The sequence below is a fragment of the Molossus molossus genome, unplaced genomic scaffold, assembly GCF_014108415.1.
Source record: "Molossus molossus isolate mMolMol1 unplaced genomic scaffold, mMolMol1.p scaffold_m16_p_1, whole genome shotgun sequence".
Taxonomy (NCBI): Eukaryota; Metazoa; Chordata; class Mammalia; order Chiroptera; family Molossidae; genus Molossus; species Molossus molossus.
The window spans coordinates 67,276,918-67,290,651 of NW_023425344.1; positions in this window are offsets into that span (position 1 = coordinate 67,276,918).

Sequence of the window (13,734 nt, forward strand, 5' to 3'; positions counted from 1 at the left end):
CTGCAAGTAGCTGTCCAATTTTCCCAGCACCATTTATTAAAGAGGCTGTCCTTACTCCACTGAATGCTTTTGCCACCTTTGTCAAATATTAATTGAACATATTGCCTTGGGTCCATTTCTGGGTTCTCTATTCTGTTCCACTGGTCTATATTCCTGTTCTTGTGCCATTACCAGGCTGTTTTGATTATAGTGGCTTTGTAGTATAACCTGAAATCTGGTATTGTGATCCCTCCAACTTTGTTCTTCCTTTTCAAGATTGCTGTGGCTATTCGAGGCCTTTTTTGGTTCCATATGAACTTTTGAAGTAATTGTTCTAATTCTGTGAAGTATGCCGTTGGTATTTTGATGGGGATTGCGTTGAATCTATATATTGCTTTGGGTAATATGGACATTTTAATAATGTTAATTCTCCCAATCCATGAACAGGGTATGTGCTTCCACTTTTTTATATCTTGCTCTATTTCTTTTTTTATTCTATTTCTGCGAATAGGTCCTTTATTTCTTTGGTTAAGTTTATTCCTAGGTATCTTAATTTTTTTGCCACAATGGTAAATGGGATTGTTTGCTTAGTTTCTCTTTCTGTGAGTTCATCATTGGTGTATAAGAAATTTTTGCAAAATTTTACAGGTGAAATGAAAAGCAGTATAACAACTATCATAAAAGACTTTAGAAGCCATATTGAATGCATTTTAAAACTCCCTTAAAATGTTGTTTAAAATGAACATATTTGCTGGGTTAAAAGGTCAGTGCATACTATAAAATTTAGTAAGTAGCTCTTCCTAGATGAGTTGCAATATTATATTCAGTTGCATATAGTTGAGCCACATGGGAAAGAAATATATAGTAAGTCTTTGTACTAAACTAATTATTAGAAACAGTCAAACTAAGTGATAAGGCTCCTTCCAATTCTATGTTAAAATCAGAGATGACTTGCCCTGGCAAGCGTGGCTGAGTTGGTTGGGCAGTGTCCCATGCACCAAAAGGTTGCTGGGGGATTGATTCCCAGCTTTGGCTTGATCCTGGAAGGGGGTGTGTTGGAGGCAGCTGATCAATGATGTTTCTCTCTTCTCCCTTCCTCTCTCTCTAAAAATCAATGAACCATTCTTTAAAAAAGAAAAAAGATCAGAGATGTCATTTTAACTGATAATTGATCTTTGGTGGTTTCACAAAGCTCATTTTATTGAAAAATGATTACATTAAATAATTAATAGATTATTTAAATATGTTGTTGTTCAACTATACAGTAGAATTCCAAGCAAATACCAGAAATTATATTGTGAGCGAATATTTAATAAAGTAGTGATATTCACAATATATTTAGCAAACAAAGCAGTTAGAAAATAGTATCTTTACTTATGATCACAGTATTTGGCTTAAACCATATGTTATAGAAATAATTTAAAAATATAAATAGGAATCAATTGGGGCATTGATATCTTGCTTCCTGGCAATTGTCCTCAGTTTGGGCTCCAATAATCTCTTATAAAATTCTCTTTAAACAAAGGAGACAACTTCTGAAATGGTGGCCTCAGGACTCTGCAGGACCTCTCCCCAGTGAAACAACCGTTAACTCTTGAGAGTTATTTAAATTTTTTTTTTAATATCTGGAACGTTCCTAAGGGCATAGAGCAAATAAAGAAACATTTATTTAAGAAAATCCACTACACTTCAGTAAGAGTGAGAGTCTGTGACAGCTGAGCCTTCAGCTCCTCTCCTACTCTCAGCTCAGCGCAAGGGAAGCACCACTCAGGGCGGCTGGCAAACGGCTCCCTCAGCTCCCAGGGACGGGCAGGCTGCCAGCACTTCTCGTCCCTGTGCCTCCAGCCCAAATCCATGTTTCAGAGCCTCTAATCCAGGCAAGAGTGGCCGAGAGATATGAGGCTCTCTCCTCCCACCCAACTTCCAGTCGTAGGGTGGGGTGTTCATGCCACAAGAGAGAGGCTAAGGAGACCAAAGGCTGTCACCCCAGCCCAGTACCTTATTCATCAAGCAGAGCTGTCACTTTGAGAGAGATGGGCCACTGTCCTTGTCCCTAGCTCTGGAGCAGTGGCACAAACGTTTTGCCCAGGGGGAGTCTAGCTTCCCCCAAGTGAATTGGGTTTATTTGGGACAAAGTGCGGGGAAATTCAAGCCTAAGAGGTCTCCAGAAAACAATGCAGACGGTGGTGATAAGCAGTTAAGAGGAGGCTGGTGCCTCAGGAGATCAAGTGCAACTATTTATCAGCGAGAATCAGGGAAGAGAAGGCAGCTAAGAAGACAGGTCAAGATGGGCCTCAAGAGCGCCACCCAGCCCCCGTCGCCATGGAGACGCGTCCCCTGCGCACTGCCTGGCGGTCCGGGCGCGGAGGGCAGCGGGAGGCCGCGCGGACAGCTGGGGTCGCTCTCGGGTCCTCGAGGCGCCGCTCCGCCCAGCCCTGCTCCGCCCTGCAGCCCGACACCGCCTCCCGCGGGGCCGCCCGCCCGGGGCCGCCGGCCGTCCTCACCCGGACACGGAAGTGCGCGCGCGTCCTGAGGATGCGAACGAGAAACGGCTGCCCCGCTGCGCCAGGGGGTCCGCGCACCGGTCGTGCATCCGGGGACAGTTAGAAGGTGTGGGTGGGTTTCGGGGAGCCACAGGGGCTCTGCGGGAACCCTGGCCGATGACGTCGACAGGCTCCAAGGACGGGGGACGGGAGGTTCCGCACACTGGAAGGAGTCTATAGGGCACTGTGAGCTCTGGTGGAGGCATCGCCCGCCCAGGGGCCCAGCAGGAGCAGCGCCGAGAATAAATGCCTGGCCTCTCGGACCTCGGCCGGGGCTCTGGGCTGAGTTTGCCTCCCTTTGGCCCAGCGCGTTGCTGCGGTGGGAGGTGGAGAGGGTGGGAGGGGCCACTGGAGAGAGACCTGGACAGGGACAGAGAGGAGGGGCGGGGCGGGGGACGGACAGCAGAAGGGTCTCCTGACGCAGACGTCGTCAGCCCGCGAAAAGCAATGAAAATAATAAGCTCCGAAGTGTGCGAATGTGTAAAGGAAACTGTTCAGTGATGATCTCCAGGGGCGTATAATTGCAAACGATTTTTTTGGTTTGCTTTTACTTTGTGCTCTTCTGTGCATTCCACATATTTTCACTGATCTATGTAACTTTTGGAATGATCAAGTATAAACACTTTTACTGAGCTATGATTTATATTCAGTAAAAGGTACAGTTCAGCCTTGGGCCGTGTGTCTCGGTTGGGCGACCTCTCTTGCATCAAAAAGTCACCGGTTGGATTCTGCTCAGGACACATACTCAAGTTGCGAGTTCGATCCCCATTTGGGTGCATGTGGGAGACAGCTAAACGATGTTTCTCTCTCTCTCTCAAATCAATAAAAGCATATTTTAAAAAAGATTGTTTTTTAAATAAATAAATAAAAATAAAATGTATAGTTCCGTGCGTTTTGACAAATGCATATCCGACTGTAACCTCCACCAGAGGCAACCACTGCTCTCATTTCTATCCTCAGACCTCAGTTTTATCTGTTCTGGAACGTCATGAAAATGGAATCACCCCATACATGGCCTTCTGTGTGTGGCTCTTTCACTGAGCATCATGTTTCCAAGGCTCCTCTATGTTGCAGGACGAACCAGGGCTGTGCATCCCTTTTTATTGCTGACTATGATTCCATTAAATGAATATACCACTCTGTTCATCCATTGACATAATGGACACTGGAGTCATTTCTAAGTTATGGCGATTATGAATAAGCTGCCGAGAAACTAAAAAAAAAAAAAAAAGACTGGCCTCAAAACCTACCCCTTAAAGGGCCTGCATTAAATTGGATCAGACTGTAGAGAAATTTATATCTCAAGGCATTACTGAAAACAATAGGCCAGTCAACCAACAATTAGTGGAACCTCAAAGGTGGAAGAGGAGTGAACAGAGGCAGAGGTTTTACAGAATCAGACAAAGACCCCGAGAGCCCTGCTGGAACCACTGTCTTCAGGATGGCAGCCTGCAGGGCCTGCTCTGCCCTGGGAGAAGCAGCATCAGAGGCTTCACAAGGGAAAGAAGACAGGATGGCGTCACTACACATCAGACACACACACAGCAACAAAAACAAGAGGGGTGGGGTGGGGAAATGGAGAATTAGTTTCCAGAATTGCTATATTATTTAACATTTTCAGTTTTCAACAAAAAAATTATGAGACATGCAAATATGTCACAGGAAAATATGACTCACACACAAGGAAAAATTAAAAAGGGAACAGAAACTGCCTTTGACAAGGCCCAGAGAGACGTAGTAGACAGAGTTCAAAGTAGCTACTACACATGTATGCAAAAAAGTCAAGGGAATCATGCATAAAGAAATAAAGGATGGTACTGTGTCACTGTCTTACCAAATAGAGACTGTCAGTAAAGAGGTAGGGATTATGACTATAGCGGTGTTATTTAAATAAAATTGTGAAGCAGCTGCAGTTTGCCCTCTCCAGTTTCATTCATTTATTTATTTTTCAATTACACTTTACATTCAATATTATTCTGTATTAGTTTCAGGTGTACAGCAAAGTGGTTAGAAAGTCGTGTACCTTAGAGTGGTCCCAGCGCTCCTTCAAGCACTGTACCTGGCCCCTTTGCAGTTTCTTTCACCATCTCTTTTAGCATCAGCCCCATTTTCTCCTAGAGCACTTCCTGTGAGTAGCTTGCAGGCGGGGACCCTGCTTACTGAGTTTGAATCTCCATTGTTCAGCACCCTGCATAGAATCCGGAAGGTACTCAAGTGGACCCAACTGATCTTCACTGCCTACTCGTTCTCACCAAAGCTATTATAATTCATTTCTTGATTATCCTATAGCTGATTTAACAACATTATTAGTATATGGTATATGTTTCAATGAGTTATGAATCCTGCATGGATTTCAATTTTACATGAAATTCTAGTTTCAGTGTCCACCAATCATTTCATTGGAGCCCAGCCATGCTCATTTGTTTATGTTATGATGGCTGTTTTCTCTCTAAACTGGCAGTTTTCTCTCTAAACTGTGACAACCCAACACAAAGACCACATGGCAGCAAAGCCTAAAACATTCCCTATCTGGCCCTTTACAAGACAGGTTTGGCTGGAAGTGTATGGAAAAACCAAGCTAAACACCAACATCTGGTTTTCTTCTCCCACGGCCGAGGCACAGTCCTGGCAAAGTCTCACAGAACCCAGAATCAGGTTGACCTGATTCACAAAATCCACTCCAAAAGAATAAAAATTTACTCTTGGTTGATAGTACACAAAAGTGCTCATGTTCTGAAAGAAATGCCAAATAACAAGTACCAAAGATGTCTGGAGCAATTAGCAATACATCTCAAAGAGGGATCAAGACTCTCGGTATTTATACTCGGAAGGCCCAGTGCTGACTTACGACCATTATGGTGCAGGTGGTAAGAAGTCAGTGATGGTTCTTAGAGCCAACTACGTGCCATCTTTCAGCAGTCAGCAGAAATTCAATGATTGATAATACAACATAAATAGCCGTCTAAATTCGTTTTCTTAGAAAGAAACTGGAAAAATCAAAGGTTTTATAGGACAGAGAGCTTGAGAATAACAAAAAAAACCAGAAAGGAGCAATAACCAACAACTATCAAAGACAAAAAGAACGTTATTTCATCTCAATGAAGAGAAATTTAATAAGTCAGCCTTATTTAAGGACAGTCAAGCTTGCTTCCCACGTTTGTGCTCAGGGCAAATTGATCTAGGGGTCTAGTGCTCTCCTAGATTAGCATCCCTAGGGGCTGAAGGTCAATGATAAGGAACAGCATTTGCACACAGGCTCTTCCCTCAGTCAGCGGCCCCTCCCGCACTCAGGGGCACTCACTGACACCTAGGTGAAGGCTTCCCTGATCATCTGATGCAAATCAGCCCAGGCCAGTTTGGCTCAGAGGTTAGAGCATTGGCCAGTGGACCAGAGTCTCCTGGGTTTGGTTCCCGCTAAGGACATGTACCTCGTTTGCAAATTGTCCCTGTCCTGGTTGGGGTTGTGTGGGTGGCAACCAGTTGATGCATCTCTCTCACATCGATGTTTCTTTCTCTCTCTCTCTCTCTCTTTGGATTAAAAAAAAAAAAATTAAAGTGCAAATCAGAGCACATCAGTCCATCTGTGGGTGAGAAAGCTGCCTCTCCAGCTCCCTCTCTGACGGCAAACAATTCAGTTCTTTCCGTATGTCTCTGGTGCCTTTCAATCTGCTTCCCCCATGCTGGAGCCCAGAAGGAGCGAGTCCAGTGGATGTATCAGTAAATTCTGCTACCTGAGATGTCTGAGATTTTGCTGCCTCTGCACAGCAAAAGAAACCATGAACAAAATGAAAAGGGAACCTACTGTATTGGAGAATATATTTGCCATAATACATCTGATAAATGGTTAATTTCCAAAATATATAAAGTACTCATAGAACTCAATGAAAGACAAATAATCAGTTAAAAAATGGGTAGAGGACCTGAATAGACACTTCTCCAAACAGAACATATAAATGGCCAAGAGACATGAAAAAATGCTCAATGTCACTAATCATCAGAGAGATGCAAATTAAAACAACTATGAAGTATCACCTCACACCTGCCAGAATGGCTGCCATCAACAAATCATCAAACAACAAGTGCTGGCGAGGGTGTGGAGAAAAGGGGACTCTAGTACAGTGCTGGTGGGAATGCAGACTGGTGCAGCCACTGTGGAAAACAGTATGGTATTTCCTCAAAAAATTAGAAATGGAACTGCCATTTGACTTAGTTTTCCCACTTCTAGGAATATATCCTAAGACTTGAAACACCAATCAGAAAGACTTTCTGCACCTCTAAGCTCATAGCAGTGCTATTTGCAATAGCTAAGATCTGGAAAAGCCCAGGTGCCCATCAGTAGATGAGTGGATAAAAAGGCTGTAGTAGTCGCCCTGGCCGGTTTGGCTCAGCAGTTAGAGCGTCGACCTGCGGTCCTGAGAGACCCGGGTTCGGTTCCCGCTAAGGGCGCGTACCTCAGTTGCAGTTTGTCCCCGGCCCTGGTCGGTTGTGTGGGTGGCAGCCACTCGATGTGTTCCTTTCACATCGATGTTTCTCTCTCTCTCTCTGTTCCTCTCCCTCCCACTCTACCTGAACAAAAAATGGAAAAATGTCCTCTGGTGAGGATAAAAAAAAAAAAAAAGGCTGTAGTACATATACACAATGGAATACTATGCAGCTGTAAGGAAGAAAGATCTCTCACCCTCTGAGAGGACATGGAGGGACCTGGAAACCATTATGCTACACAAAATAAGCTGGTCAGAGAAAGACATATATCACATGATCTCACTTATATGTGGAATCTAATGAACAAATTAAACTGACAAACAAAATATATCCAGAGTCATGGAAGCAGGGAACAGATTGGTGAACCTCAGAGGAAAGGGGAAAGGGAGGGGGCGCGAAAAGATAAACCAAAAACTTGAATGCATATATGCAAAACCAATGGACACAAACAATAGTATGGTGAAGGCATGGGGTGGCGGGTCAGGAGAGGAGGCGGTCAATGGGGGAGAAATGGGGGAACATCAACAATAAAGATAAATTTTTTAAAAATTAAAAATAAGCCCTGGCCGGTTTGGCTCAGCAGTTAGAGAGTCGGCCTGCGGTCCAGAGAGACCTGGGTTCGGTTCCCCCTAAGGGTATGTACCTCGGTTGCAGTTTGTCCCCGGCCCTGAATGGGTCGTGCAGGTGGCAACCACTCGATGTGTCCCTTTCACGTCGATGTTTCTCTCTCTCTCTCTCTCTCTCTCTCTCTCTCCCTCCCTCCCACTCTATCTGAACAACAACAACAAAAATTTAAAAATAAAATGCAAACCAACCTCACTCTCCTCTCTCCCTCCTTTCCTCTTTTCTTTCCTTCTCTCCCCCCTTTTCCACTTCCCCGCTTAAACTTTCTCCATGGCCCATTTTTCCTTCTGCCACACCATATATGTTCATTTCTGTATGAATTTATCAGTCATCTCTCCTCAAAAGAAAGGATGCTCCAGGAGAGCAGGGATTTTTTTGTTTTATCCATTTTGTTCACTGCTCTGTACAAGCTCCCAAACACAGTGCACGATCAATAGGAATTTGGTGAATATTCCAGGACATGTTCCCAGAAGACCACAAATGTGACTAAATGATTCCTTTACTTCACCATTTTTTGAAAAAGAATTTTCTCTACAAACACGATCTATTACAGCTTGTCTAAATCAATAAAAATTCTGAATTAGGTAGTCCAAAAAACCACTTTCAACAGTTTTCTATCAGCAGAAACGTGATTGTGTTTAGCTTATAATACTGTGTTTCCATATGCCAAATGGAGTAAGGTGGAAGTGTGCACGGAGGATAACAGAGGCTTTATGAGAATCTATTGTCCCCACGTGAGTGTTTCACAGCAGAATTAGAAGAATCCATCAGGCTACCTCAGCTGTAGAAGCCTGGGGATTACCCAGTACGTTTTTGTTCTTTATCTTTTTTTATCCTCACCGAGGACATTTTTCCATTTTTTGTTCAGGTAGAGTGGGAGGGAGAGAGAGAGAGAGAAACATCGATGTGAAAGGAACACATCGAGTGGCTGCCACCCGCATAACCGACCAGGGCCAGGGACAAACTGCAACTGAGGTACGTGCCCTTAGCGGGAACCGAAGCCGGGTCTCTCAGGACCGCAGGCCGACGCTCTACCGCTGAGCCAAACTGTCCAGGGCCCCGGTACGTTTTTGAAGGAGCGCTTGGCAGTCCATCTGAGTTGATGACAGAAGGAGGTGGTATAGGTGATCTCCTTGAAGACTGAGCTCTTCTTCCTTTTATGAACCCCTAAGAGTTGATCCAACTCAACTTTCGTTTCTCTGAAGAAAGTGGAGTTGACATAAAACTCAGCTAATTTTTCTAGGAGTGGCTCATCTCTCTTGGGAGGCTCTTCAGTCTCCTTGGCTTTGGAATCAAAGTGGACAGTGAGAAACATTAACAAAATAACAGATTTAGCCCATTTTTCTGGAACCCCTTTCTTGGATTTTTCCCTAACACTTAATTCTAAGCTTGAATATAAAAAAAATTCTTAGATCTGTTGTTGCTTTACACATTAGAAAAATATAGATAATTGGCCTGACTACTTCCATAAATGTATAATACAGCAAAACCACTCACCATTTCCTAGCGATAATATTTGTACCCTGATTTTTTAAAAATAAACTTCTTTAAAAAAAAATATTTTTTCTCTATTGATTTTAGAGAGAGAGGAAGGGAGAGAGAGAGAGAAACATCGATGAGAGAGAACATCAATTGGCTGCCTCCTGCATGCCCCCCACTGGGGATTGGGCCCACAAACTGGGCATGTGCCTGACCTTAAATCAAACTGGTAACCTCTTGGTGCACGAGTTGATGGTTAGCCACTGAGCCACACCGGTAAAATAAACTTCTTACCTTAGTGAGTTGCAATTCTTCATAGAAAAATCTGCCTTTCTTTCTATTATGTACAAATGCATACATTGTAAAGTTTCTTATTTTATGATACGATATAAAAACAAGAATTTTTAAAAGGAGAACTCCCTTCAGAACTGACAGTATCCTGTAAATGATCATTTACTAATTAAAAATACAGCACTAATGGACAACAAAATCTGTACTGACTGATGCTATAAACTGAATGTTCATCCCCACTCCCCCCCCAAAAATTCATATGCTGCAAACCAATCCCCAGTGTAAAGATATTTGAAGGTGGGGTATTTGAGGAGTGATTAGGTCATGAGGTGGAGCCCACATGAATGGGATTTACCACCTTATAAAAGAGGCTCCAAGAGCCCCCCCCCCCCCACTGTCTTTCATGTGAAGAGGTGATGCGAAGATGGTGGTCCACCTATGAACCAGGAACCTCACAAACACCGATTGCTTGTGCCCTGGTCTTGGACTTCCCAGTCTCTAGAACTGAGAGAAATAAATGTTTGTTGTTTAAGCCACCTAGCCTATGGTATTCTTGTTATATCATCCTGAACAAACTAAGGCAACTGGTATCAGAGGGCAGCATTAGTAATATAAATTCACAAAGCCACATTTCATTGAGCTATCACACTGCTCAACAATTCAGGCAATTCAATTGGGTGATAATTTGTAACTCTCAACAGATTCACATACCTTCCCCATCTCTGTTCTCTCTGTTTAATACCACGGCAGAGGAGTCTCCATTGATAACATCCAGGAAGAAGTCTGCAGGGTTATTACAGGGTTCACAGTGGTGACCTACGAAAGAAGGCAACTCAGGTACGCAATCTTGATGGTCATGAAAAATAAAGACTTATTAGGGAATGAGGGAGTTGAAGCTGAAGAAGAAAAAATATAATGACTTCTCTTTCATCTTTCTGTCTTCTATCACTAAGTTATCTTTCCTTTTTATATATTTAATCACACAATATGTCAATGATTCTTTGTCTCCTGGCACAAAACCTACTCCGAATCAACTTGGGACTCCCAGACACCCTGAATATTTGTAATTCTTGACACCTGAAACACCCACCTAAAAATATGCTCGGTTCTTATCAGTGCTTTTTTAAAACACTCAATATAGGCCCAAAGGGGTGGGGGGAGAGAGAGACAGACAGAGAGAGAGAGCGCGCTACATCTAAGACTTATGATCAGCAAATCAAGGCAACAGGCAAAGCCAGCTAAGGCACAGCAGGACTGTATTTAGGAGAAGCCCAGGGTGCACTGTTCTCTGGGTTCACCTAGGGACTGCCAGAATGGTAGTCCTCAGTTTAGCAATGGTTCTTTCTCCACCTAGTAAGTTCAGGTGTAAATCATCATCTATTACGCCACTGTAAATCCAATATAGAGAACAAGTCGCCAGTCCAGCATTCTCAAGAAGACATTACCAGCACAGCACACCTGAACTCTTCCTTGACTTTTTGTACCTAATCCTCTGAACTCAACTTGGCCTGGAGTGTAATCTTAGAGTCATCTTTGCTATACACCCAGGCCTATGTATGCCTGGTGATTTTAATAAAAATTCAACAAAATCAATTTTTTTTTATCCTCACCAGAGGACATTTTTGCATTTATCTTCAGATAGAGCGGGAGGGAGCGAGGAGGGAAGAGAGAGAGAGAAACATCCATGTCAGAGAGACACATTGACTGGTTGCTACGCGCACGACCCAACCAGGGCCAGGGACAAACTGCAGCTGAGGTACATGCCGTTAATGGGAACCGAACCCGGGTCTCTGTGGACCGCAGGCTGACGCTCGACCCGCTTAGCCAAACCGGCCAGGGCCAGGATTCTATTAATGAAGGATCTCAGTGCATGAAAAGGTGACCATACCAGATGATGCAAAGTATTTCAAGGCCTCCTGAGCAGGCCCATGGACCATTAGTCTTCCTGAGGCCAGAAAGGTAAGGCTATCAACCAACTTGAAGATGAAATAACGAGGCTGATGAATAGAGAAGATGATGGTTCGTCCCTCTTTAGACATCCTAAGGTAAAAGTGAGAAAATGAGGAGTCATTCAACATCTGAACTTCGCACTTCCTGGCAAAAATCTTTATCCGTGCTTTTAGTTTGTTTTTTTCCCGGTTCAACTTGATTTTCCCTTACTAATATCATATCTCATATTATCTCGTTGGTAGTTAAGAGACCTAAACTCAACACTGTTATGAAAGTCTAAAGTTTCTTCAAGTATGTCCCATGAACAGTCTAGAATCCACTAGAACGTTAATTAAAAACTGCACATTGAATGACTGGAGAAAGTGATTGGTTACACTGAATGATTTAGTTGACTGGCCAAGTAAGCAAATATATTCAAATAATGGGAGCCAAGTTTCTGTCTGTCTAAAAAGTCCCTTACAAACATGGGAGGAGAAAGACTGAAAAAAACACTCAGGCTCCAGCCAGTTTGGCTCAGCAGTTAGAGCATCAGCCTGCAGACCTAAGGGTGACAGGTTTGATTCCCAATCAAGGGAATAACCCAATCATACCTGGGTTATAGGTTCAATCCCAGGCCCTGGTCTGCAGGAGGCAACCAGTCAATGTGTCTCTCTCACATGGATGTTCCTCTCTCTCTCTCCCCCCCCTCCCACCCTCCCTCCCACTCTATCTTAAATTAATGAAAAAATATCCTTGGTGAGGATTAACAACAACAACAAAAAAACCAAAAACATTCAGGTGTTACTTTAGAATTGAAAATATTATTATGGGACTTCCGGTCAAGATGGCGGCGTAGGTAAACACGGTATCACGTCCTCCCACAGCCACATCAAAGTTACAACTACACTACAGAAGAACCATCATTCAAAACCGCCTGAAATCAAGCTGAATGGAAGTCCTACAACTACGGAATGAAAGAAGCAGCCACACTGAGACTGGTAGGAGGGGCGGAGGGGATGGGCTGGTCCCACACACACGTGTGGAGGATATAAATCAGGAGGACACCTCGGCTGGGAAGGTCCTCCTTGAGGACTGAGGGGTCCCCGTCCCACACCAAGAGCCACGAACAGGGTTCCAGTGTCAGAAAAAGAATCCCTGTAACTTCTGGCTGGAAAAACCAGCGGGAACTGAGGCTCAGGGAGGCTGAGGCGGCTGGAGTCCCATGCAGCTCGGCTTCTTTTTTTTTTTTTTTTTAAATTAATTAATTAATTAATTTTTGTTACAGATGTTTCTCCCTTTCCCCCCACTGATTTCCCCCCTCCCCACACTCCTCGCTCTGTACCCAGCTTTGTTATCCATGTCCATTCTTCATAAATACATGCATATAAGTGCTGGGGTTTATCTCTCCCCCACCACCCCCTCTTCTGGGGATTGTCAGTCTGTACCCCACTTCCACGTCTCTGGGACTACCCCATTCCTCAGGCTGTTATGTTCATTTTATTCCACAAATAAGTGAGATCTAAGGGGTAGTTTGTGAGGCCAGTCTTTTTGTTTTGTTTTTGAGTTTCAGGGCAGCTTATTCTTCATTGCCAAAACTTAGAAATGACTCCAGTGTCCATTATGTGAATGGATGAACAGAGTGGTATATTCATTTAATGGAATCGTATTCAGCAATAAAAAGGGATGCACAGCCCTGGTTCGTGCTGCAACATAGAGGAGCCTTGGAAACATGATGCTCAGCGAAAGAGCCACACACAGAAGGCCCTGTATGGGGTGATTCCATTTCCATGAAGTTCCAGAACAGACAAAACTGAGGTATGAGGATAGAAATGAGAGCAGTGGTTGCCTCTGGTGGAGGTTACAGTGGGGTATGCATTTGTCAAACTCACTGAACTATACACTTTTTTTAAATCTATTTTTAAAACAATCTTTTTAAAAATTTTTTTTATTGATTTTAGAGAGAGAGAAACATCAATCGGCTGTCTCCCACATGGTCCCAACTGGGGATGGAACTCGCAACTTGGGTATGTGCCCTGAACAGAACCCAACCGGTGACCTTTCAGTGCACGAGAGGTCGCCCAACCTAGACATACCGGCAAGGGCTGAACTGTACCTTTTACTGAATATAAATCATAGCTCAGTAAAAGTGTTTGTACTTGATCATTCCAAAAGTTACATAGATCAGTGAAAATATGTGGAATGCACAGAAAAGCACAAAATAAAGGACACCAAAAAAATCGTTTGCAATTATACGCCCCTGGAGATCATCACTGAACAGTTTCCTTTACACGTTCGCACACTTCGGAGCTTATTATTTTCATTGCTTTTCGCGGGCTGACGACGTCTGCGTCAGGAGACCCTTCTGCTGTCCGTCCCCCGCCCCTCCTCTCTGTCCCTGTCCCGGTCT